The following is a 22,500-nucleotide window of genomic DNA, read 5'->3' as shown; positions in this document are numbered from 1 at the left end:
CGAACACGAGATGCGCACAGGAAATCGATCAGCCCTCACAATGGCCCAAGGCCAGAGATCGGACTGCTACGATTTACCCCAACAATCATCGTGCCACTCTTCGCAGAGAGGTGATAGACGCCAACGAGCCCGCGCATAGCAATCGAGGTGTAAAAAGGGCGTTGAAGGCAGGAAGCCTGGACGAAAGAGGCTACGAGGTCACCTCGAAGCGGTCTAAGAATCGGGCGCACTTGGGGCGACTACCAGTGCCAACCCCTTATCCCGCGGTGCGTCCGACACACAGAAATTTCCAAGGCGGCCAAGGAGCCTCCCCGCATAGCAATCGGGGTGTGAGGTTACGGATGCAGCATTGATAGCAATCGAGGTGTGAGGCGAAGGATGCAGAAGTGAGAGCCGAGGGATGTAGCAGAGATAGCAATCGGGGTGTGTGATGCAGAAGAGATAGCAATCGAGGTGTGCGGTGGGAAGGGCCCAGCAGCCAGAATGCATGAAGCGACGGATGAAGCAGTGATGACAACCGGGCTGTGAGGAGAGGAGGGATGCAGCCAAGAAAGCAATCAGGGCTCGAGGCAAGGGATGCATCAAGGATAGCAATCATGTTGTGAGGCGAGATTCCAAAGGCTAAACGTGAGAGGCTGCAGGGTCGACTCAGAGAGGTCTATGCATGTGAGAGGCTGAAAGCAAGGTCGACTCGGAGCGGTCTATGCATCGGGCGCGCTTGGGGCGACTACCAGTGCCAACCCCTTATCCCGCGACGCGTCCGACAAAGAGAACGTTCCAAGGCGGCAGAGGAGGTTACCAGCCGAAGGATGCAGTAGCAATAACAGGTATAGTTCCGCGGCGGCCGAGAAGACTCACCGCATAGGAATCGGGATGCGAGGCGAGGGATGCGGCGGGAAGGCCCCGACGGCTAAACGGAAGAGGCTGCAGGGCCGCCTCGGAATGGTCCAAGCATCGGATGCGATTGGGACGACTACCAGTGCCAACCCCTTATCCCGCGATGCGTCCGATACACAGATAGTTCCAAGGCGGCCGAGGAGCCTCACCGCATATCAATCGGGGTGCGAGGCGAGGGATGGGGCGGGAAGGCCCCAACGGCTAGACGGAAGAGGCTTCAGGGCCACCTCGGAATGGTCCAAGCATCGGACGCGCTTGGGGCGACTGCCAGTGCCAACCCCTTATCCCGCGATGCGTCCGATACACAGATGGTTCCAAGGCGGCCGAGGAGCCTCACCGCATAGCAATCGGGGGTGCGAGGCGAGGGATGGGGCGGGAAGGCCCCAACGGCTAGACGGAAGAGGCTTCAGGGCCGCCTAGGAATGGTCCAAGCATCGGACACGCTTGGGGCGACTACCAGTGACAGCCCCCTATCCCGCGATGCGTCCGATACGAAGATGGTTCCAAGGCGGCCGAGGAGCCTCACCGCATAGCAATCGGGGTGCGAGGTGGGGGATGCGGCGAGATGGCCCCAACGGCTAGACGGAAGAGGCCACAGGGCCGCGTCGGAATAGTCCAAGCATCGGACGCGCTTGGGGCGACTACCAGTGACAACCCCTTATCCCGCGATGCGTCCGATACGAAGATAGTTCCAAGGCGGCCGAGGAGCCTCACCGCATAGCAATCGGGGTGCGAGGTGGGGGATGCGGCGAGATGGCCCCAACGGCTAGACGGAAGAGGCTGCAGGGCCGCCTCGGAATAGTCCAAGCATCGGACGCGCTTGGGGCCACTACCAGTGACAACCCCTTATCCCGCGATGCGTCCGATACGAAGATAGTTCCAAGGCGGCCGAAGAGCCTCACCGCATAGCAATCGGGGTGCGAGGTGGGGGATGCGGCGAGATGGCCCCAACGGCTAGACGGAAGAGGCCACAGGGCCGCCTCGGAATAGTCCAAGCATCGGACGCGCTTGGGGCGACTACCAGTGACAACCCCTTATCCCGCGATGCGTCCGATACGAAGATAGTTCCCAGGCGGCCGAGGAGCCTCACCGCATAGCAATCGGGGTGCGAGGCGAGGGATGCGGCGAGATGGCCCCAAAGGCTAGACGGAAGAGGCTGCAGGGCTGCCTCGGAATAGTCCAAGCATCGGACGCGCTTGGGGTGACTACCACTGCCAACCCCTTATCCCGCGATGCGTCCGATACACAGATAGTTCCGAGGCGGCCGAGGAGGTGGGGGATGCAGCGAGATGGCCCCAACGGCTAGACGGAAGAGGCTGCAGGGCCGCCTCGGAATAGTCCAAGCATCGGACGCGCTTGGGGCGACTACCAGTGACAACCCCTTATCCCGCGATGCGTCCGATACACAGATAGTTCCGAGGCGGCCAAGGAGCCTCACCGCATAGCAATCGTGGTGCGAGGTGGGGGATGCGGCGAGATGGCCCCAACGGCTAGACGGAAGAGGCTGCAGGGCCGCCTCGGAATGGTCCAAGCATCGGATGCGCTTGGGGCGACTACCACTGCCAACCCCTTATCCCGCGATGCGTCCGATACACAGATAGTTCCAAGGCGGCCGAGGAGCCTCACAGCATAGCAATCAGGGTGCGAGGCGAGGGATGCGGCGAGAAAGCCCCAACGGCTAGAGGGAAGAGGCTTCAGGTCCGCCTCGGAATGGTCCAAGCATCGGACGCGCTTGGGGTGACTACCAGTGACAACCCCTTATCCCGCGACGCGTCCGATACACAGATAGTTCCAAGGCGGCCGAGGAGCCTCACCGCATAGCAATCGGGGTGCGAGGCGAGGGATGCGGCGAGAAGGACCCAACGGCTACACGGAAGAGGCTTCGGGGCCGCCTCGGAATGGTCCAAGCATCGGACGCGCTTGGGGCGACTACCAGTGACAACCCCTTATCCCACGACGCGTCCGATACACAGATAGTTCCAAGGCGGCCGAGGAGCCTCACCGCATAGCAATCGGGGTGCGAGGCGAGGGATGCGGCGAGAACGACCCAACGGCTACACGGAAGAGGCTTCGGGGCCGCCTCGGAATGGTCCAAGCATCGGACGCGCTTGGGGCGACTACCAGTGACAACCCCTTATCCCGCGACGCGTCCGATACACAGATAGTTCCAAGGCGGCCGAGGAGCCTCACCGCATAGCAATCGGGGTGCGAGGCGAGGGATGCGGCGAGAAGGACCCAACGGCTAGACGGAAGAGGCTTCGGGTCCGCCTCGGAATGGTCCAAGCATCGGACGCGCTTGGGGCGACTACCAGTGACAACCCCTTATCCCGCGACGCGTCCGATACACAGATAGTTCCAAGGCGGCCGAGGAGCCTCACCGCATAGCAATCGGGGTGCGAGGCGAGGGATGCGGCGAGAAGGACCCAACGGCTAGACGGAAGAGGCTTCGGGTCCGCCTCGGAATGGTCCAAGCATCGGACGCGCTTGGGGCGACTACCAGTGACAACCCCTTATCCCGCGACGCGTCCGATACACAGATAGTTCCAAGGCGGCCGAGGAGCCTCACCGCATAGCAATCGGGGTGCGAGGCGAGGGATGCGGCGAGAAGGACCCAACGGCTAGACGGAAGAGGCTTCGGGTCCGCCTCGGAATGGTCCAAGCATCGGACGCGCTTGGGGCGACTACCAGTGACAACCCCTTATCCCGCGACGCGTCCGATACACAGATAGTTCCGAGGCGGCCGAGGAGCCTCACCGCATAGCAATCGGGGTGCGAGGCGAAGGATGCGGCGAGAAGGACCCAACGGCTAGACGGAAGAGGCTTCGGGTCCGCCTCGGAATGGTCCAAGCATCGGACGCGCTTGGGGCGACTACCAGTGACAACCCCTTATCCCGCGACGCGTCCGATACACAGATAGTTCCAAGGCGGCCGAGGAGCCTCACCGCATAGCAATCGGGGTGCGAGGCGAGGGATGCGGCGAGAAGGACCCAACGGCTAGACGGAAGAGGCTTCAGGGCCGCCTCGGAATGGTCCAAGCATCGAACGCGCTTGGGGCGACTACCAGTGACAACCCCTTATCCCGCGACGCGTCCGATACACAGATAGTTCCGAGGCGGCCGAGGAGCCTCACCGCATAGCAATCGGGGTGCGAGGCGAGGGATGCGGCGAGAAGGACCCAACGGCTAGACGGAAGAGGCTTCAGGGCCGCCTCGGAATGGTCCAAGCATCGGACGCGCTTGGGGCGACTACCAGTGACAACCCCTTATCCCGCGACGCGTCCGATACACAGATAGTTCCGAGGCGGCCGAGGAGCCTCACCGCATAGCAATCGGGGTGCGAGGCGAGGGATGCGGCGAGAAGGACCCAACGGCTAGACGGAAGAGGCTTCAGGGCCGCCTCGGAATGGTCCAAGCATCGGACGCGCTTGGGGCGACTACCAATGACAACCCCTTATCCCGCGACGCGTCCGATACACAGATAGTTCCGAGGCGGCCGAGGAGCCTCACCGCATAGCAATCGGGGTGCGAGGCGAGGGATGCGGCGAGAAGGACCCAACGGCTAGACGGAAGAGGCTTCAGGGCCGCCTCGGAATGGTCCAAGCATCGGACGCGCTTGGGGCGACTACCAGTGACAACCCCTTATCCCGCGACGCGTCCGATACACAGATAGTTCCGAGGCGGCCGAGGAGCCTCACCGCATAGCAATCGGGGTGCGAGGCGAGGGATGCGGCGAGAAGGACCCAACGGCTAGACGGAAGAGGCTTCAGGGCCGCCTCGGAATGGTCCAAGCATCGGACGCGCTTGGGGCGACTACCGTTGCCAACCCCTTATCCCGCGATGCGTCTGATACACAGATAGTTCCGAGGCGGCCGAGGAGCCTCACCGCATAGCAATCGGGTTGCGAGGCAGATTATTGGGAAGGGAACCCCCTGGGATGCGGCTCAAGCAGTGCCCAAAGGGACTGGAATGCGGAATCACATCGAGAGACCCAAATGCTATACGAGGGCTCAAATCGAATTATCGATTTGGCCACGACATGGACGCATCGGAACGACTACCTTTGCCGAACCACTCGCAATTGCATCCATACCGAAACCAATAGACATTTCCGTTAGAGCCCTCGCATAGCATTCGGGAATCTCGCATGCCCCTCTAAATCGACCAATGCTGGCGCTCAATGAAAATCCGAGCGCTACCACCGTTCGAGCGCCAGCATTGGTCGAGTTAGAGGGGCACGGGGGAGAATGCTCCAGTCAACACCTCCCCTATATAAGTTATTTGTCCGATTCTCGCACAACCGTAGTCTGCCTCGTCGAATCAAACAACGGTCCCAGATTCCGACTTCCGTTCCGTAGAGACCCAAAAGCTAGATGGAGGCTCGCAAGAAAGAGAGTCGGCGCATAGCAATCGGGTTTCTCGAACGTTTAGGGACCGAGCTCACTTGCGGATAGGGCAAAATCCGCCAAGCAACCCAAAAGCTAGACGGGGGCTCGAATCGAATCGCCTAGGCGGCCACAACAACGACGTGTTGGATCGACTACCAGTGCCAAACCATTCAGCAAGACTAGTCTGTGTCGAGGCCGGATAGAGATTCTCAGAGAGCGCCCGCATAGCATTTAGGAGACCTGCCGCGTCCCTCACACTCGACAAATGGTGGTGCACGTTTATAAATCCGAGCGATCCCAACCCTTTCAAGCACCAACATCGGTCGAGATAGAGGGGCACGGAGGGGGCTGCGTGAGACAACACAGTCCCCTATATAAGTTATTTGTCCGATTCTCACACATCCGAAGAATGGTCATCAAATCGGACAACAGCCCAAACTTCCGACTTCCGTCCCAGAAAGCCCAAGAGCTATCTAAAACGTTCATGGCCGGAACTCGATCGCGGCTATACCAGTCCGCCAAGCAACCCAAAAGCTAGACTGGAGCTCTAGTCGAATCACCTCTGTGGCCATTGCAAGGACGTGTTGGAGCGACTACCATTGCCGAACCATTCCGCAGGTCGAGTCCATACCAAGGCCGCATAGAGATTCACGATGAGCTCCTGCATAGCAATCAGGAGACTTGCCGTGTCCATCACAATCGATAAATCCTGGTGCAAGATTTTTGCATCCGAGCGCTCCAACCAGTCGAGCACCAGCATCAATCGACATAAACGGGCACGGGGGGAGGATGCTCGAGAACACTACCTCCCCTATATAAGTTATTTGTCCGATTCTCAAGCAGCCGAAGTCTGGTCATCGAATCGGGTCAAAGACCACAACTTCCGACTTTACCCACAATGCAAGTCATCGAATCGAACATCGGCCCCCGAGTCGGACTCCATGCGTATGTCAGGTCATCGGACCCAAATTCCGCCTTCCTGCGCATGGCGGGCCATCAATATCAACTCGGTCATCGGACCCAAACTCCGCCTTTTTGCGTATGGCACGCCTTCAAATCGGTCATCGGACCCAAATTCCGCCTTCCTGTGCATGGCGGGCCATCAACATCAACTCGGTCATCGGACCCAAATTCCGCCTTTCTGCGCATGGCACGCCATCAACTCGGTCATCGGACCCAAATTCCGCCTTCCTGCGCATGGCAGGTCATCGGACACAAATTCAGACCTCGCCAATATGCCTACGTATCGAATCGGTCATCGGACCCAACTTCCGACTTCATCCATACTGTAGGGTCTTTGAGGTTGGCGCGGTGCGCTCAACCCAGGGAGTCGACCCATCGAAGCATACACCTCCCCTATATAAGCTATTTGTCCGATTCCCACACCTGTGTAGTTTGCACCTCTGACCAGGACATCGACCCCAACTTCCGAACTCGACTGCAACGACGGCACCAGCGCCTTGGTGCGCACCTTGCGACGCACAGTCCCAACATTCGCCTTCCTGCACATGGCAGGTCATCGGACCCAAATTCCGACCTCGCGAGTATGCCTACATATCGAATCGGTCATCGGACCCAACTTCCGACTTCATCCATACCGTAGGGTCTTTGAGGTTGGCGCGGTGCGCTCAACCCGGGGAGTCGACCCAACGAAGCATACACCTCCCCTATATAAGCTATTTGTCCGATTCCCACACCTGTGTAGTTTGCACCTCCGATCAAGACATCGACCCCAACTTCCGAACTCGCCTCCAACGACCGAACCAGCGCCTTGGTGCGCACCTTGCAACGCACAGTGCCAACATTCGCCTTCCTGCACGTGGCAGGTCATCGGACCCAAATTCCGACCTCGCGAGTATGCCTACATATCGAATCGGTCATCGGACCCAACTTCCGACTTCATCCATACCGTAGGGTCTTTGAGGTTGGCGCGGTGCGCTCAACCCGGGGAGTCGACCCAACGAAGCATACACCTCCCCTATATAAGCTATTTGTCCGATTCCCACACCTGTGTAGCTTGCACCTCCGATCAGGACATCGACCCCAACTTCCGAACTCGACTAAAAAGACCGCACCAGCGCCTTGGTGTGCACCTTGCAACGCACAGTGTCAACATTCGCCTTCCTGCACATGGCAGGTCATCGGACCCAAATTCCGACCTCATGAGCATACCTACTAATCGAATCGGTCATCGGACCCAACTTCCGACTTCATCCATACCGTAGGGTCTTTGAGGTTGGCGCGGTGCGCTCAACCTGGGGAGTCGACCCATCGAAGCATACACCTCCCCTATATAAGCTATTTGTCCGATTCCGACACCTGTGTAGTTTGCACCTCCGCTCAGGACATCGACCCCAACTTCCGAACTCGCCTGCAACGACCGAACCAGCGCCTTGGTGCGCACCAAAAGTGCGCACTTTTGGAGGGCACTTTTGTGCGCTCCAAAGGTGCGCACTTTTGGAGGGCACTTTTCTGCGCTCCAAAGGTGCGCACTTTTGGAGGGCACTTTTTGGAGGGCACTTTTCTGCGCTCCAAAGGTGCGCACTTTTGGAGGGCACTTTTTGGAGGGCACTTTTCTGCGCTCCAAAGGTGCGCACTTTTGGAGGGCACTTTTTGGAGGGCACTTTTCTGCGCTCCAAAGGTGCGCACTTTTGGAGGGCACTTTTTGGAGGGCACTTTTCTGCGCTCCAAAGGTGCGCACTTTTGGAGGGCACTTTTTGGAGGGCACTTTTCTGCGCTCCAAAGGTGCGCACTTTTGGAGGGCACTTTTTGGAGGGCACTTTTCTGCGCTCCAAAGGTGCGCACTTTTGGAGGGCACTTTTTGGAGGGCACTTTTCTGCGCTCCAAAGGTGCGCACTTTTGGAGGGCACTTTTTGGAGGGCACTTTTCTGCGCTCCAAAGGTGCGCACTTTTGGAGGGCACTTTTTGGAGGGCACTTTTCTGCGCTCCAAAGGTGCGCACTTTTGGAGGGCACTTTTTGGAGGGCACTTTTCTGCGCTCCAAAGGTGCGCACTTTTGGAGGGCACTTTTTGGAGGGCACTTTTCTGCGCTCCAAAGGTGCGCACTTTTGGAGGGCACTTTTGTGCACTCCAAAGGTGCGCACTTTTGGAGGGCACTTTTCCTGTGCTCCAAAGGTGCACACCTAGGTGAGCACCTTCGACCACACCTTGTAGCACACCAAACTCTGACTTTCGACTTCATCCGCAATGCAGGGTCTTTGAGGTTGGCGCAATGCGCACAACCAGGGGAGTCGACCCATCAAACCCAACACCTCCCCTATATAAGCTATTTGTCTGATTCTCATACATGCGTAGCCTGCAGGAGCAATTAGGACATCGACCCCAACTTTCGGCTTCTAAACGAAAACAAGGTCTTTGAGGTTGGTGTAATGCGAACAACTAGGGGAGTCAACCCATCAAACCCAACACCTCCCCTATATAAGCTATTTGTCTGATTCTCATACATGTGTAGTCTACAGGAGCAATTAGGACATCGACCCCAACTTTTGACTTCTTAACGAAAACAAGGTCTTTGAGGTTGACGTAATGCGCACAACCAGGGGAGTCGACCCATCAAACCCAACACCTCCCCTATATAAGCTATTTGTCCGATTCTCATACATGTGTAGCCTGCAGGAGCCATTAGGACATTGACCCCAACTTTTGACTTCTTAACGAAAACAAGGTCTTTGAGGTTGGCGTAATGCGCACAACCAAGGGAGTTGACCCATCAAACCCAACACCTCCCCTATATAAGCTATTTGTCTGATTCTCATACATGTGTAGCCTGCAACAACGATTAGGACATCCACCCCAACTTCTGAATTCGTCTGCGTTGACCGCACCAAAGGTGCACGCCTTGGTGCTCACCAAAATCCGACTTCCGACTTCTTCTGCTATGCGGGGTCTTTGAGGTTGGCGCAGTGCGCACAACCAGGGGAGTCAACCCACCGAATGCAACACCTCCCCTATATAAGCTATTTGTCTGATTCTCATACATGCGTAGACTGCAGCAATGATTAGGACATCCACCCCAACTTTTGACTTCTTAAACAAGACAGGGTCTTTGAAGTTGGTGCAGTGCACACAACCAGGGGAGTCGACCCATCAAACGCAACACCTCCCCTATATAAAGCTATTTGTCCGATTCTCATACGTGTAGTCTGCAGCAGCGATTAGGACATCGACCCCAACTTCCGAATTCGTTTGCATTGACCGCACCAAAGGTGCACGCCTTGGTGTGCACCCTGGAGTGCACTTTGGTGCTCACCTCGGTGCACACTTTGGTGTGCACCTCGGTGTGCACCAAAGGTGCGCACCTTGGAGCGCACCAAAGGTGTACACTTTGGAGCGCACCACATAGGGTCTTTGAGAGGTTGGCGCAGTGCGCACACCAAGGTGGGTGTTGAGGTGCGTGCCGAGGTGGGTGGGTGCTAGGGTGCGCTCCATGGTGGGTGCCAGGGTGGGTGCGTGCTAGGGTGGATTCCAAAGAGGGTCATAGGGTGGGTGCCAAGGTGGGTTGGTGATATAGTGGGTTCAAAGGTGGGTACTAGGGTGGGTTCCAAGGTGGGTCACAAGTTGGGTGCCAGGATGCGTGGGTGTTAGGTTGGGTGCCAAGGTGGGCTCCTGCGTGGGTGGGTGCTAGGGTGGGTTTCAAGGTGGACGCGAGGGCGGGTGCCAAGGTGGGTAACAAGTTGGGTGTTAGGATGGGTGAGTGCTAGAGTGGGTGCCAAGGTGGGTGGGTGCTAAGGTGGATGCCAAGGTGGTTCACAGGGTGGGTGGGTTCTAGGGTGAGTTCCAAGGTGGGTCACAGGTTCAGTGCTAGGGTGGGTGTCAAGGCGGGTGTCGAGGTGCCTGGGTGCTAGGGTGTGGATGCCAATGTGGGTCATAGGGTGGGTACTAGGGTGGGCTGCAATGTGGGTGCCAAGGTGGGTAACATGCTCGGTGGGTTCTAAATTGGGTGCCAGGGTGGGTGTGCACCCACCTTGCCCGAGGTGGGTGCCAAGGTGCCAGTGTGGGTGGGTGCTAAGGTGGATGCCAAGGTGGGTGAGAAGGTGGGTGATAGGTTGAGTGGTAGGATGGGTGGGTGCCAAGATGGGTCACAGGGTGGGTGCAAGGGTGGGTAGGTGCTAGGGTTGGTGTCAGGGTGGGTGGGTGCTAGGTTGGGTTCCAAGGTGGGTGCGAGGGTGAGTGTCAAGGTGGGTCACAGGTTAGGTGCTAGGATGGGTGAGTGCTAGGGTGCAAAGGTGCCAGGGTGGGTGCTAGGATGGGTCGATGCTAGGGTGAGTGGCAAGGTGGGTCCACAAGTGTCAAGGTGGGTGCCGAGGTGGGTGCCAAGTCGGCGACTGCTATGGTGGATGCCAAGGTGGGTCACGGGGTGGGTGCCAAGTTGCTAGGTTGGGTTCCAAGGTGGGTGCCAACGTGGGTGCTAGGGTGCGTGGGTTAAAGGGTGTGTCACAACGTGGGTGCCAGGATGGGTGCGCACCCACACTGGCCAAGACGGGTGCGGGTGCAAGGTTGGGTTCCAAGCCCGGTCACAGGCTGGGTGCTAGGATGGGTGGGTGCCAAGGTGGGCACCAGGGTGGGTGCACCCACCCTGGCCAAGGTGGGTCACGGGGTGGGTCCTAGGGTGGGTAACGGGGTGGGTACTAAGGTGCGTGCCAAGGTGGGTCATAGGGTGGGTGCCAAGGTGGGCACCAGGGTGGGTGTGCACCAACCCTAGCCAGGGTAGGTCACGGGGTGGTTGTCGGGGTGGGCGTCAAGGAGCCAAGGTGGGTGGCAAGTAGCCAAGTTGCGTGCCAAGGTGGGTGTCGGGGTGGGTGCCAAGGATCCAAGGTGGGTGCCAAGGAACCAAGGTGGGTGTCTGGGTGGGTGCCGAGGTGGGAGCCAGGGTGGGTCCCAAGGTGAGTGCAAAGGTGGGTGCCAGGGTCAAGGTGAGTGCCAATGTGGGTTCCAAGGTGCCAGGGTCAGGGTGAGTGCCAATGTGGGTTCAAAGGTGCTAAGTTGGGTGCGAGGTTGGGTGCGAGGGTGGGTGGGTGCCAAGGTGTGCTAGGTGGAAGCCCGGGTGGGTCGGCATCCCATGGGTGTCGAGTTGGGTGCCTGATGGGTGCTTCTTGTCAAGTTTTAGTCGTCGGGACTCATTTCGAGCCTTAGAGGTCGTTTCTTGTCCGGTTGCCCTGTCTTCGACCTGGGAACCCAATTTTGGTCCTCGGGTCCCATTTTTTTTTGTCTCGCATCCCACTTTTGGCCTGTGGCCTTTTCGGGGTCGATTCTCGTTTTGGGCATCAGAGCATGTTTCTTCTCCTAAAACCCAATATTTGTTTATTAAGTCTCGGAACACATTTTTGTTCTCGTGGACCCATCATGGGTCTTGGAACGCATTTGTGGTCCTTGGGTCCCATTTTGCATCCCGAAACTTGTGTTTTGGTGCTTGATCCCTATTTTGGGTGCCCACCTTGCACCAAGTGCGCACCCGGGGCAAACCGAGCGCCTTGGTGCACCGGGGCAAGATCGAGCGTGCACCCGAGGCGCCCCGAACATGCACCAAGGTGCACTCGGCCCACATGTGAGCGCAGGTCGTTGCGCCCGAGGTGGTGTGTGGGCACCGCGTTGCAGACGGGACACTGCACGCACACGACGCCCCCTCCAGGTGCACGCACGTAGGCCGGGCCGGGTGCACACCCGACGCCCTAGCAAGGTGCGCGCACCCGGGCAGGGCTCACACTTGGCGAACGGGGCGCACTTCGCGAGGGAGGGTGTGCACCTCGACGGGGGTGGGTGGCCGGGGTGGATTCGCACGTGGGTCGCGGTTTGCTAAGTACACACTGCGACAAGCTCATAACGGGTGCGATCATACCAGCGTTAGTGCACCGGATCCCATCAGAACTCCGCAGTTAAGCGCGCTTGGGCCGGAGTAGTACTGGGATGGGTGACCTCCCGGGAAGTCCCGGTGTTGCACCCTTTTTTAGTTTTTCGCCGGGCGTCGCAATGCTATTTGAATAAACCTTTTGCCCGTTTGCGTTCTCGTCGGGGCCGGGCCGGGCCGGGGTGCGCTGCCCGCACTACCGCGCGCGCGGGGGCGACACCGAGCGCGCACCCGAGGCGCCCCGAGCACACAGGCCACGGTGCAACCCGGGCGTTGTGCGCGCACCCCGGTGCGCCCGAGGTGCTGCGCGCGCACCCAGGTGAAATCGGTGTGCACCTCGGCCAGTGCGCGCTCGGTCGAGTCGCGCACGTTGGCCAAGGTGCACGGTGATGTTTCTTACTCTAAGGTTCCGCACCAGACGCCCGGGACAGGTGAGCGAAGCTGGGCGGGGCCGGGTGCGCGGCCGGGGCAGGTGCACGCAGCTGGAGAGAGCTTTGGAGCACACTTCGGAGCGCACCAATGATGCGCTCCATTCAAAAGTTTCCTGAAAAGGCAAAAAAAGTTGAGATTATAGAATTTCCCACTTGAGAGATTGTAAAAAAAAAAAATTTAAAATGAAGGAAACGCGGGTGCCAAGGTGTGCGCAGCCCAGCCAAGGTGTGCGCACCAAGGCGCCCACCCTGGCGAAGGTGCACGCAAGGTGCGCACCCGAGGCAAACCGGACAATTAACCCAACTTTCGACTTCGCGCGCACCTTGGAGCGCACTTCGGAGCGCTCCTTGGTGCGCACCAATCTTGGGCACCTCGGAGTGCACCATGGCGCCCACCAAGGTGCGCACCCGGGGCAAACCGAGCTCCGACTTCGTGCGCACCTTGGAGCGCACGAAAGGTGCGCACCATGGCGCCCACCAAGGTGCGCAGCCCAGCCAAGGCGTGCGCATCAAGGTGCGCACCCTGGCGAAGGTGCGCACCCGGGGCAAACCGAGCTCCGACTTCGTGCGCACCTTGGAGCGCACAAAAGGTGCGCAACCCAGCCAAGGTGTGCGCACCCCGGTCAAACCGAGCTCCGAATCGTGCGCACCAGAGGTGCACGCCATCGTGCGCACCTTGGAGCACACTTCGGAGCCCTCCTTGGTGCGCGCCGATGTTGCGCACCTCGGAGCGCACCCGGGGAAAACAATGCAATTAACCCGACTTTCGACTTCGTGGGCACCTCGGAGCGCTCTCGGGTTCGCACCTCGGAGCACACCGAGGTGCGCACCTTTGATGCGCTGCCTTCACCAATTTCCAGAAAAGGCAAGAAAACATTGAGAAGGTGTGCGCACCGAGGTGCCCACCCTGGCGAAGGTGCACGCGAGGTGCGCACCCGGGGCAAACCGGGCTCCGACTTCGTGCACGCCGCACCTTGGAGCACACTTCGGAGCGCTCCTTGGTGCGCACCAGGGCGCGCAACCCAGCCGAGGTGCCCACCCCGGCGAAGGTGCACGCGAGGTGCGCACCCGGGGCAAACCGGGCTCCGACTTCGTGCACGCCATGGTGCCCACCGCGGCGAAGGTGCACGCGAGGTGCGCACCCGGGGCAAACCGGGCTCCGACTTCGTGCACGCCGCACCTTGGAGCACACTTCGGAGCGCTCCTTGGTGCGCACCATGGTGCCCACCAGGGCGCGCAACCCCGCCGAAGGTGCACGCGAGGTGCGCACCCGGGGCAAACCGGGCTCCGACTTCGTGCACGCCGCACCTTGGAGCACACTTCGGAGCGCTCCTTGGTGCGCACCATGGTGCCCACCAGGGCGCGCAACCCCGCCGAAGGTGCACGCGAGGTGCGCACCCGGGGCAAACCGGGCTCCGACTTCGTGCACGCCATGGTGCGCACCGCGGCGAAGGTGCGCACCCGGGGCAAACCGGGCTCCGACTTCGTGCACGCCGCACCTTGGAGCACACTTCGGAGCGCTCCTTGGTGCGCACCAGGGCGCGCAACCCAGCCGAGGTGCCCACCCCGGCGAAGGTGCACGCGAGGTGCGTACCCGGGGCAAACCGGGCTCCGACTTCGTGCACGCCGCACCTTGGAGCACACTTCGGAGCGCTCCTTGGTGCGCACCATGGTGCCCACCAGGCCGCGCAACCCAGCCAAGGTGTGCGCACCAAGGTGCACGCGAGGTGCGCACCCGGGGCAAACCGGGGTCCGACTTCGTGCACGCCGCACCTTGGAGCACACATCGGGGCGCTCCCGGGTTCGCACCGGCGTTGCGCACCGTGGTGGGCACCTCGGAGCACACCAAGGTGGGCAGCGAGGTGCGCACCTTTGATGCGATGCCTTCACTAATTTCCATAAAAGGCAAAAAAAAAACGAGATTTTAAAATTTCCGTTTTGAAAGATAGTGAGAAAAAGGGAATGCTGGTGCCATCTTGAGCCCGCCCTGGTGCGCAGCCCAGCCAAGGTGTGCGCACCAAGGTGCCCACCCTGGCGAAGGTGCGCGCCCGGGCAATTAACCCAACTTCCAACTTCGCGCGCGCCAGGGTGGGAGCGCACCCAACAACCGGGCCTGGGAAGAGCCAATGCGAGAAACCCCACCAAACGCTCTGACAAAAAAAGAGGGGGCGCTCCAGTAACCCCGCTTCGGAGCGCACCCTGGGCAAACCCAGCCAAGGTGCCCACCCCGGCCAAGGTGCAGGCGAGGTGCGCACCCGGGGCAAACCGGGCTCCGACAACGTGCACGCCGCACCTTGGAGCACACTTCGTAGCGCTCCCGGGTGCGCACCTCAGAGCACACCAAGGTGGGCAGCGAGGTGCGCACCTTTGATGCGCTGCCTTCACTAATTTCCAGAAAAGGCAAAAAAAAAAGGAGATTTTAAAATTTCCGTTTTGAAAGATAGTGAAAAAAACGGAACGCGCGTGCCATCTTGAGCCCGCCCTGGTGCGCAGCCCAGGTAAGGTGCCCACCCTGGCAAAGGTGCGCACCCGGGCAATTAACCCTACTTCCGACTTCGTGCGCGCCAGGGTGGCAACCGGGCCTCGGAAGAGCCAATGCGAGAAACCCCACCAAACGCTCCGACAAAAAAAGAGGCGGCGCTCCAATAACCCCGCTTCGGAGCGCAGCCGGGGCAAACCCAGCCAAGGTGCCCACCCCGACGAAGGTGCACGCGAGGTGCGCACCCGGGGCAAACCGGGCTCCGACAACGTGCACGCAGCACCTTGGAGCACACTTCGAAGCACTCCCGGGTGCCCACCGGCGTTGCGCACCGTGGTGGGCAGCGAGGTGCGCACCTTTGATGCGCTGCCTTCACTAATTTCCAGAAAAAGGCAAAAAAAAATGAGATTTTAAAATTTCCGTTTTGAAAGATAGTGAAAAAAAAGGAACGCGGGTGCCATCTTGAGCCCGCCCTGGTGCGCAGCCCAGGCAAGGCATGCGCACCAAGGTGCCCACCCGAGGTGCACACCCGGGGCAAACCGGGCTCCGACTTCGTGCAGGCCGCACCTTGGAGCACACTTCGGAGCGCTCCTTGGTGCGCACCATGGTGCCCACCAGGGCGCGCAACCCAGCCAAGGTCTGCACACCAAGGTGCCCACCCCGGCGAAGGTGCACGCGAGGTGCGCACCCGGGGCAAACCGGGCTCCGACTTCGTGCACGCCATGGTGCCCACCGCGGCGAAGGTGCACGCGAGGTGCGCACCCGGGGCAAACCGGGCTCCGACTTCGTGCACGCCGCACCTTGGAGCACACTTCGGAGCGCTCCTTGGTGCGCACCATGGTGCCCACCAGGGCGCGCAACCCAGCCAAGGTGTGCGCACCAAGGTGCACGCGAGGTGCGCACCCGGGGCAAACCGGGGTCCGACTTCGTGCACGCCGCACCTTGGAGCACACATCGGAGCGCTCCCAGGTTCGCACCAGCGTTGCGCACCTTTGATGCGCTGCCTTCACTAATTTCCAGAAAAGGCAAAAAAAAACGATATTTTAAAATTTCCGTTCTGAAAGATAGTGAAAAAAACGGAACGCGGGTGCCATCTTGAGCCCTTCCTGGTGCGCAGCCCAGGCAAGTTGTGCGCACCAAGGTGCCCACCCTGGCGGAGGTGCGCGCCCGGGGCAAACCGGGCTCCGACTTCGTGCACTGCATGGTGCCCACCAAGGCGCGCAACCCAGCCAAGGTGCCCACCGCAGCGAAGGTGCACGCGAGGTGCACACCCGGGGCAAACCGGGCTCCGACTTCGTGCACGCCGCACCTTGGAGCACACTTCAGAGCGCTCCTTGGTGCGCACCAGGGCGCGCAACCCAGCCGAGGTGCCCACCCCGGCGAAGGTGCACGCGAGGTGCGCACCCGGGGCAAACCGGGCTCCGACTTCGTGCACGCCATGGTGCCCACCGCGGCGAAGGTGCGCACCCGGGGCAAACCGGGCTCCGACTTCGTGCACGCCGCACCTTGGAGCACACTTCGGAGCGCTCCTTGGTGCGCACCATGGTGCCCACCAGGCCGCGCAACCCAGCCAAGGTGTGCGCACCAAGGTGCACGCGAGGTGCGCACCCGGGGCAAACCGGGGTCCGACTTCGTGCACGCCGCACCTTGGAGCACACATCGGGGCGCTCCCGGGTTCGCACCGGCGTTGCGCACCGTGGTGGGCACCTCGGAGCACACCAAGGTGGGCAGCGAGGTGCGCACCTTTGATGCGATGCCTTCACTAATTTCCATAAAAGGCAAAAAAAAAACGAGATTTTAAAATTTCCGTTTTGAAAGATAGTGAGAAAAAGGGAATGCTGGTGCCATCTTGAGCCCGCCCTGGTGCGCAGCCCAGCCAAGGTTTGCGCACCAAGGTGCCCACCCTGGCGAAGGTGCGCGCCCGGGCAATTAACCCAACTTCCAACTTCGCGCGCGCCAGGGTGGGAGCGCACCCAACAACCGGGCCTGGGAAGAGCCAATGCGAGAAACCCCACCAAACTCTCTGACAAAAAAAGAGGGGGCGCTCCAGTAACCCCGCTTCGGAGCGCACCCTGGGCAAACCCAGCCAAGGTGCCCACCCCGGCCAAGGTGCAGGCGAGGTGCGCACCCGGGGCAAACCGGGCTCCGACAACGTGCACGCCGCACCTTGGAGCACACTTCGTAGCGCTCCCGGGTGCGCACCTCAGAGCACACCAAGGTGGGCAGCGAGGTGCGCACCTTTGATGCGCTGCCTTCACTAATTTCCAGAAAAGGCAAAAAAAAAAGGAGATTTTAAAATTTCCGTTTTGAAAGATAGTGAAAAAAACGGAACGCGCGTGCCATCTTGAGCCCGCCCTGGTGCGCAGCCCAGGTAAGGTGCCACCCTGGCAAAGGTGCGCACCCGGGCAATTAACCCTACTTCCGACTTCGTGCGCGCCAGGGTGGCAACCGGGCCTCGGAAGAGCCAATGCGAGAAACCCCACCAAACGCTCCGACAAAAAAAGAGGCGGCGCTCCAATAACCCCGCTTCGGAGCGCAGCCGGGGCAAACCAAGCCAAGGTGCCCACCCCGACGAAGGTGCACGCGAGGTGCGCACCCGGGGCAAACCGGGCTCCGACAACGTGCACGCAACACCTTGGAGCACACTTCGAAGCACTCCCGGGTGCCCACCGGCGTTGCGCACCGTGGTGGGCAGCGAGGTGCGCACCTTTGATGCGCTGCCTTCACTAATTTCCAGAAAAAGGCAAAAAAAAATGAGATTTTAAAATTTCCGTTTTGAAAGATAGTGAAAAAAAAGGAACGCGGGTGCCATCTTGAGCCCGCCCTGGTGCGCAGCCCAGGCAAGGCATGCGCACCAAGGTGCCCACCCGAGGTGCACACCCGGGGCAAACCGGGCTCCGACTTCGTGCAGGCCGCACCTTGGAGCACACTTCGGAGCGCTCCTTGGTGCGCACCATGGTGCCCACCAGGGCGCACCCGGGGCAAACCGGGCTCCGACTTTGTGCACGCCGCACCTTGGAGCACACATCGGAGCGCTCCCAGGTTCGCACCAGCGTTGCGCACCTTTGATGCGCTGCCTTCACTAATTTCCAGAAAAGGCAAAAAAAAACGATATTTTAAAATTTCCGTTCTGAAAGATAGTGAAAAAAACGGAACGCGGGTGCCATCTTGAGCCCTTCCTGGTGCGCAGCCCAGGCAAGTTGTGCGCACCAAGGTGCCCACCCTGGCGGAGGTGCGCGCCCGGGGCAAACCGGGCTCCGACTTCGTGCACTGCATGGTGCCCACCAAGGCGCGCAACCCAGCCAAGGTGCCCACCGCAGCGAAGGTGCACGCGAGGTGCGCACCCGAGGTGCACACCCGGGGCAAACCGGGCTCCGACTTCGTGCACGCCGCACCTTGGAGCACACTTCAGAGCGCTCCTTGGTACGCACCAGGGCGCGCAACCCAGCCAAGGTGCTCACCCCGGCGAAGGTGCACGCGAGGTGCGCACCCGGGGCAAACCGGGCTCGGACTTCGTGCACGCCGCACCTTGGAGCACACATCGGAGCGCTCCCGGGTTCGCACCAGCATTGCGCACCTTTGATGCGCTGCCTTCACTAATTTCCAGAAAAGGCAAAAAAAAGAAAAAAATGAGATTTTAAAATTTCCGTTTTGAAAGATAGTGAAAAAAACGGAACGCGGGTGCCATCTTGAGCCCGCCCTGGTGTGCAGCCCAGGCAAGTTGTGCGCACCAAGGCACCCACCCTGGCCAAGGTGGGTCACGGGGTGGGTCCTAGGGTGGGTAACGGGGTGGGTACTAAGGTGCGTGCCAAGGTGGGTCATAGGGTGGGTGCCAAGGTGGGCACCAGGGTGGGTGTGCACCAACCCTAGCCAGGGTAGGTCACGGGGTGGTTGTCGGGGTGGGCGTCAAGGAGCCAAGATGGGTGGCAAGTAGCCAAGTTGCGTGCCAAGGTGGGTGTCGGGGTGGGTGCCAAGGATCCAAGGTGGGTGCCAAGGAACCAAGGTGGGTGTCTGGGTGGGTGCCGAGGTGGGAGCCAGGGTGGGTCCCAAGGTGAGTGCAAAGGTGGGTGCCAGGGTCAAGGTGAGTGCCAATGTGGGTTCCAAGGTGCCAGGGTCAGGGTGAGTGCCAATGTGGGTTCAAAGGTGCTAAGTTGGGTGTGAGGTTGGGTGCGAGGGTGGGTGGGTGCCAAGGTGTGCTAGGTGGAAGCCCGGGTGGGTCGGCATCCCATGGGTGTCGAGTTGGGTGCCTGATGGGTGCTTCTTGTCAAGTTTTAGTCGCCGGGACTCATTTCGAGCCTTAGAGGTCGTTTCTTGTCCGGTTGCCCTGTCTTCGACCTGGGAACCCAATTTTGGTCCTCGGGTCCCATTTTTTTTTGTCTCGCATCCCACTTTTGGCCTGTGGCCTTTTCGGGGTCGATTCTCGTTTTGGGCATCAGAGCATGTTTCTTCTCCTAAAACCCAATATTTGTTTATTAAGTCTCGGAACACATTTTTGTTCTCGTGGACCCATCATGGGTCTTGGAACGCATTTGTGGTCCTTGGGTCCCATTTTGCATCCCGAAACTTGTGTTTTGGTGCTTGATCCCTATTTTGGGTGCCCACCTTGCACCAAGTGCGCACCCGGGGCAAACCGAGCGCCTTGGTGCACCGGGGCAAGATCGAGCGTGCACCCGAGGCGCCCCGAACATGCACCAAGGTGCACTCGGCCCACATGTGAGCGCAGGTCGTTGCGCCCGAGGTGGTGTGTGGGCACCGCGTTGCAGACGGGACACTGCACGCACACGACGCCCCCTCCAGGTGCACGCACGTAGGCCGGGCCGGGTGCACACCCGACGCCCTAGCAAGGTGCGCGCACCCGGGCAGGGCTCACACTTGGCGAACGGGGCGCACTTCGCGAGGGAGGGTGTGCACCTCGACGGGGGTGGGTGGCCGGGGTGGATTCGCACGTGGGTCGCGGTTTGCTAAGTACACACTGCGACAAGCTCATAACGGGTGCGATCATACCAGCGTTAGTGCACCGGATCCCATCAGAACTCCGCAGTTAAGCGCGCTTGGGCCGGAGTAGTACTGGGATGGGTGACCTCCCGGGAAGTCCCGGTGTTGCACCCTTTTTTAGTTTTTCGCCGGGCGTCGCAATGCTATTTGAATAAACCTTTTGCCCGTTTGCGTTCTCGTCGGGGCCGGGCCGGGCCGGGGTGCGCTGCCCGCACTACCGCGCGCGCGGGGGCGACACCGAGCGCGCACCCGAGGCGCCCCGAGCACACAGGCCACGGTGCAACCCGGGCGTTGTGCGCGCACCCCGGTGCGCCCGAGGTGCTGCGCGCGCACCCAGGTGAAATCGGTGTGCACCTCGGCCAGTGCGCGCTCGGTCGAGTCGCGCACGTTGGCCAAGGTGCACGGTGATGTTTCTTACTCTAAGGTTCCGCACCAGACGCCCGGGACAGGTGAGCGAAGCTGGGCGGGGCCGGGTGCGCGGCCGGGGCAGGTGCACGCAGCTGGAGAGAGCTTTGGAGCACACTTCGGAGCGCACCAATGATGCGCTCCATTCAAAAGTTTCCTGAAAAGGCAAAAAAAGTTGAGATTATAGAATTTCCCACTTGAGAGATTGTAAAAAAAAAAAATTTAAAATGAAGGAAACGCGGGTGCCAAGGTGTGCGCAGCCCAGCCAAGGTGTGCGCACCAAGGCGCCCACCCTGGCGAAGGTGCACGCAAGGTGCGCACCCGAGGCAAACCGGACAATTAACCCAACTTTCGACTTCGCGCGCACCTTGGAGCGCACTTCGGAGCGCTCCTTGGTGCGCACCAATCTTGGGCACCTCGGAGTGCACCATGGCGCCCACCAAGGTGCGCACCCGGGGCAAACCGAGCTCCGACTTCGTGCGCACCTTGGAGCGCACGAAAGGTGCGCACCATGGCGCCCACCAAGGTGCGCAGCCCAGCCAAGGCGTGCGCATCAAGGTGCGCACCCTGGCGAAGGTGCGCACCCGGGGCAAACCGAGCTCCGACTTCGTGCGCACCTTGGAGCGCACAAAAGGTGCGCAACCCAGCCAAGGTGTGCGCACCCCGGTCAAACCGAGCTCCGAATCGTGCGCACCAGAGGTGCACGCCATCGTGCGCACCTTGGAGCACACTTCGGAGCCCTCCTTGGTGCGCGCCGATGTTGCGCACCTCGGAGCGCACCCGGGGAAAACAATGCAATTAACCCGACTTTCGACTTCGTGGGCACCTCGGAGCGCTCTCGGGTTCGCACCTCGGAGCACACCGAGGTGCCCACCCTGGCGAAGGTGCACGCGAGGTGCGCACCCGGGGCAAACCGGGCTCCGACTTCGTGCACGCCGCACCTTGGAGCACACTTCGGAGCGCTCCTTGGTGCGCACCAGGGCGCGCAACCCAGCCGAGGTGCCCACCCCGGCGAAGGTGCACGCGAGGTGCGCACCCGGGGCAAACCGGGCTCCGACTTCGTGCACGCCATGGTGCCCACCGCGGCGAAGGTGCACGCGAGGTGCGCACCCGGGGCAAACCGGGCTCCGACTTCGTGCACGCCGCACCTTGGAGCACACTTCGGAGCGCTCCTTGGTGCGCACCATGGTGCCCACCAGGGCGCGCAACCCCGCCGAAGGTGCACGCGAGGTGCGCACCCGGGGCAAACCGGGCTCCGACTTCGTGCACGCCGCACCTTGGAGCACACTTCGGAGCGCTCCTTGGTGCGCACCATGGTGCCCACCAGGGCGCGCAACCCCGCCGAAGGTGCACGCGAGGTGCGCACCCGGGGCAAACCGGGCTCCGACTTCGTGCACGCCATGGTGCGCACCGCGGCGAAGGTGCGCACCCGGGGCAAACCGGGCTCCGACTTCGTGCACGCCGCACCTTGGAGCACACTTCGGAGCGCTCCTTGGTGCGCACCAGGGCGCGCAACCCAGCCGAGGTGCCCACCCCGGCGAAGGTGCACGCGAGGTGCGTACCCGGGGCAAACCGGGCTCCGACTTCGTGCACGCCGCACCTTGGAGCACACTTCGGAGCGCTCCTTGGTGCGCACCATGGTGCCCACCAGGCCGCGCAACCCAGCCAAGGTGTGCGCACCAAGGTGCACGCGAGGTGCGCACCCGGGGCAAACCGGGGTCCGACTTCGTGCACGCCGCACCTTGGAGCACACATCGGGGCGCTCCCGGGTTCGCACCGGCGTTGCGCACCGTGGTGGGCACCTCGGAGCACACCAAGGTGGGCAGCGAGGTGCGCACCTTTGATGCGATGCCTTCACTAATTTCCATAAAAGGCAAAAAAAAAACGAGATTTTAAAATTTCCGTTTTGAAAGATAGTGAGAAAAAGGGAATGCTGGTGCCATCTTGAGCCCGCCCTGGTGCGCAGCCCAGCCAAGGTGTGCGCACCAAGGTGCCCACCCTGGCGAAGGTGCGCGCCCGGGCAATTAACCCAACTTCCAACTTCG

At 60.8% G+C, this 22,500-nt stretch overlaps 2 non-coding genes across 2 annotated transcripts; both read left to right on the top strand.

Moving 5' to 3' along the window:
* The first annotated feature begins 12,122 nt into the window (after positions 1 to 12,122).
* On the top strand, positions 12,123 to 12,241 carry LOC131863829 (5S ribosomal RNA). Its single transcript, XR_009362723.1, has one exon. It is a non-coding gene; the product is annotated as a 5S ribosomal RNA (ribosomal RNA).
* Positions 12,242 to 20,045: 7,804 nt separating this feature from the next.
* LOC131863828 (5S ribosomal RNA) lies at positions 20,046 to 20,164 on the top strand. Its single transcript, XR_009362722.1, has one exon. It is a non-coding gene; the product is annotated as a 5S ribosomal RNA (ribosomal RNA).
* Positions 20,165 to 22,500: the final 2,336 nt, after the last annotated feature.

Source organism: Cryptomeria japonica, unplaced genomic scaffold, assembly GCF_030272615.1.
Source record: "Cryptomeria japonica unplaced genomic scaffold, Sugi_1.0 HiC_scaffold_69, whole genome shotgun sequence".
NCBI lineage: Eukaryota > Viridiplantae > Streptophyta > Pinopsida > Cupressales > Cupressaceae > Cryptomeria > Cryptomeria japonica.
This window is presented reverse-complemented; position numbering and strand designations above follow the sequence as displayed.